The following is a 4,045-nucleotide window of genomic DNA, read 5'->3' as shown; positions in this document are numbered from 1 at the left end:
CCACTGTTTTATCAGTAAGTGGACTTGTCTTTCCACCTAAAACTCTTAGCTGCTCCACAACCATCAAAGCTTTTAGGTTTACTATGACACTTAATCTTTTATATACTAGATTACCACAATGCGGTGGGGGCCGACCGAAGAAGGGAACCCAAGTTTGGAGCACTTTGGTGGAATAGTAGGGGATGGACTTTTGTAATAGTTTTATAACAATTTTGGTATCAGTCATTCAATAACATCTATAACATCCTGTGGCTGAATTTTGTTGGTAATTAACGGTCAGGATCTAAATTAAAAGTATAGGTGACGGTTTATTTTGCCATTTTCACGCTGCAATTATCATCAATTGATTCGACCTACGATCGTTTTGATTGCGCCTAAACGTAACCGGGGTTGGTGACTCTCCTACTGACGATCCAATTTCGAAGAAAAAAGAACAATTGATGTTCAATTTTTGCAATGAAAAACCAAAAAAAAAAACGTTGCGTGCAATTGCATTTTTGGCCTCCATTGTGAACACATAGAAGGACTCCCTTCTGTCGTCCATTAGTTTCTCGCCCGTGCGTTGCACGGGCTTATATTTTTAATTTGTTCTCCCAATTTTAACTCATTTTTCACACGGGTAGTTCTTGGTGTCACAGTAGAGTAGTTGTTAACAGTGTAGTATGTAGCACGCGTTATAGCTAATGGTCTTAACTTAAATGAAGAATTCGTTAGAATACGGATTGATCCCCGGAGGATTACTAAAGAAATTTTAACATTAATTGTTATTAGTTAATTTATTCTTCGGAAAATGGGTCATTTATCCAAAAAATTTTAAAACACGAGTAAAAAATAGTTTGGGCGAAATGAACACAAAAAAAATAGCAAAGATGAAATTGGATTCATCCTGACTTAAATTTAAAAAATAGCAAGGATGAAACTGGATGCATCCTGATGTAAATTAAAAATAAGAAAAAATATGTAGGATGAAAATGTTTACATCTTGTCTATTTTTACATTTTTGTCCATTTAAACAGTATCAAAATCTAACTGTCATTTTCACCCCGAGATTGTTAATTTTGGTCTTTTTAACCAATTTTGTTTTATTCTTTTAGTGTGGCAAAACAGCAGTTCTTGTCTATTTATAGAACGTAAACCTTTTACGGACAAAACCTTAAAACTAAGTTGCAAACAGTAGGGATGAAAAAATGTGGTTACGAATCACACGACTTGCCACCACAAATTGGTATTGGCAAAAGAGTTAGCTGAAAATTCTAGTTGGCATGTACAACAACGTATCTGCGAACTCATTGAAGAGAAGCCCCTCTACGCCCGTTGGGTATTGCTATATCTTCCAAAAAATCGTCATTAAACTCTGAAATGAGAAAGCAGTGAAAATAAGAACAAAAATAAGTCGACCAACCATTAACTATTTTAAGTATTACTATTTATTTCATAATCATCCGTTAAGCTCAGACTAACAAATATAAGCGCATTTACATTCTAAGATGAGTTTATTCTTATCGGTATCTTAGATATGTATACACCAACGATTGCTCCTACAGCAGTGCATTGATGAATATGCAGGGACGGATCCAAGACGTCTCAATTCCTTTTCCAGTCCGGGCTAATAGCCTTGATCGACCATATCATATCTCTTTTTAGGTTGTTGGACTGTGATGGCTACCTGGGCTAAAGCCCATGTTAGCCCAGCTGTAGGTCCGTCAGTGTGAATATGACAAACACATAACATGAACTTGATACGTTTCATGAGTCAGTGACTTGGCATATAGTTTCCTTTAGGCTTCCAAATAATTACCGATAATTGGATCTGCGAACTTATGTTTATATACTGAAATATCATATCCAGCTTCTCTCATAGAGGCAGAAGTGAGACCCTTGTACTATTGAGTCCATCTATCTCGTCACTTGTTCATTTAGAAAATTAAATTCATAATAATATTATTGCGTCAAGCATGAGTTCATTCCAAAGCAAAACGATATACCAAAGCCAACTAATAATGAATTGATAAGGCAAGAAATAAGAGATATATTGGTTTACCCTCCAGCATCTTCTTTGATGCAGTGATATGTGAACGATGCAATTTCATTCTTCACTTTTGAGGCTCGATGCTGCATTTTCAACATCTTGTTCCTTGAAAGATTAAAGATATAACGTTCCACATCTTGTTCTTCTATATCTGATCGTGCCTTAATCGGTGACTTTTGAAGCTCCCATGTCCTGAATGCTCCGCTCGGAACAGGCCACATTTCCTACGCTTTCATCAAAATAAAATTGTAATTATTATTCTCGAATCCACAAATAACTAAAACGGAACAGCCAAATGAGATTAACCTAATTTACTAAAACGGAGCTTTGAGTCACCTATAAAGGAGAACAATTTTAATAGCACCTGAAATGATTTAACACTACTACATTAGACCTGACACGTACCGAGAGTTAACTGAAGTTTATATCAATGTTTCACAGTAAATGGTTGGAAATAAATTGCATCTATAGATTCTATACTAATTCATAAAGAGTGTTGAAAATATTTCCTCGAAATTCGGACGCCCTGCTTTGAAATAAAGTGCTAACAAACAGCTTCAGAAAACGTCATTAGCAAAACCAACCTTTATTTGGATTCTGATTGCAGCAACAGTAGCCTGCCTAACTCTGAATAGCAGAACACAACCTACAGCACATAAGCAACCGAAACCATCACAATCAAATATCATTCACAGAAATTCAAACTCATATTATATGATATCGAAAATAACAGTAGATGAAAATAACCAATGCAGTCAAATTCTGTTGCAACGCAGATAATAAGATGTTTTTAAAAAAAAAATATTAAGAATTAATCCATGCCTAATAGCATCATGGTCAGGTTCAAGGATTTCAGAAGAATCCAGTTTGTTTCCTGACTATAAGTACTCCTTAAATATCTAATTACATTATTTAGTAAAAAAATAACACATTCATGCACAGATTATTGAGTGCTAGCCATCCGCTCAAGACATTTCGCATCTGACAAAGCATAATGGAACTCTTTTGTTCCCCTGCATTTGATATTGACCCTTTTTGTTTCTGATTCCTAAACTCAAGTTATAGGAAAGTAATCGGTTGGGCAGTGAATACTACCTCAGTAGAGAGACTCCAGCAATATATTTCTTCTGTAGAATTTCTAAATAGACATGTTCTTTTTGAGTTTGGCCCTAATTTCTATTTTCCTGGAACCCACAATATAAAACATAAAATTCTTAATGGCTCTTAAAAAATCACTATCAAAAAACAATGTAGCAATAGTCAATGGATAAACACATAAAGAACCTCAGGTGAAGAAAGGAGCGAAAGCTGCGAAAATCTTTCTCTAATCTTTAATCCCTTTTTTCTCCGCACTGTCAATCCCTTTTTCAGACCGCTGACTGCATATTAACTCCACGGTATGATCAGCGATTGTTACCAAATAACCTCACGATTGGTATCAAAAACCCTTTGAAAATTAAGTTTTCTCGTGGCAAGCAAACAGGAAGAAGAAGAATTTTCTTGGCTAGGGTTTCATGAGAAATAAAAGAGAGCACGGAAAATAGGGGAGGCGGAAGGCGTGAGTGAAAATTAAATCAGGTTTTTTTTGTTTGATCTTTGGGTAGGTACTCGTCACCTGCCTCATTTTGGGTGCGGTAAAAAACACCGAAAAGATCTCAAAACCCGCGATTTCTATTCGTCTATATTTTCTCAAGTGGGCCCAGAAACTCTAGAATTTGAGCTTTGTTCAACTTTCAACCACAGGCCAGAGCTCTCTAAATTGGAGTCAAGTTATATATACAATACAATGTAAATACCCACAGGATAGAGCTAGATATGTCTGTCCCAAGAAATGATAACTGTTCTCCAGGCAGTGACCACCTGAGTCCATGAATTAGATCATATGATTGGTTGGTCAAATTGAGAATTATTTCCCATTCTTGAAAGGAATGACTTAGTCATTTTCTTGTTATCGAAATGGATGATTGACTGGAAATACATTTCCCATGCTTGCGGTTCTCTACTTGAAACCTTAGC

The 4,045-nt window shown here is 35.9% G+C and overlaps 1 long non-coding RNA gene across 1 annotated transcript; it reads right to left on the bottom strand.

The window, feature by feature from the left end:
• Positions 1-1,049: 1,049 nt before the first annotated feature.
• LOC113277184 lies at positions 1,050-3,551 on the bottom strand. Its single transcript, XR_003324769.1, has 5 exons — positions 3,314-3,551; positions 3,125-3,213; positions 2,614-2,675; positions 2,042-2,253; positions 1,050-1,354 (listed from the first exon to the last, which is right to left on the bottom strand). It is a non-coding gene; the product is annotated as an uncharacterized LOC113277184 (long non-coding RNA).
• Between the last annotated feature and the right edge of the window lie 494 nt (positions 3,552-4,045).

The sequence above is a fragment of the Papaver somniferum genome, chromosome 5, assembly GCF_003573695.1.
Source record: "Papaver somniferum cultivar HN1 chromosome 5, ASM357369v1, whole genome shotgun sequence".
Classification (NCBI taxonomy): Eukaryota; Viridiplantae; Streptophyta; class Magnoliopsida; order Ranunculales; family Papaveraceae; genus Papaver; species Papaver somniferum.
The sequence above is the reverse complement of the archived record's forward strand: the minus strand, read 5'-3'. Positions and strand labels throughout refer to the sequence as shown.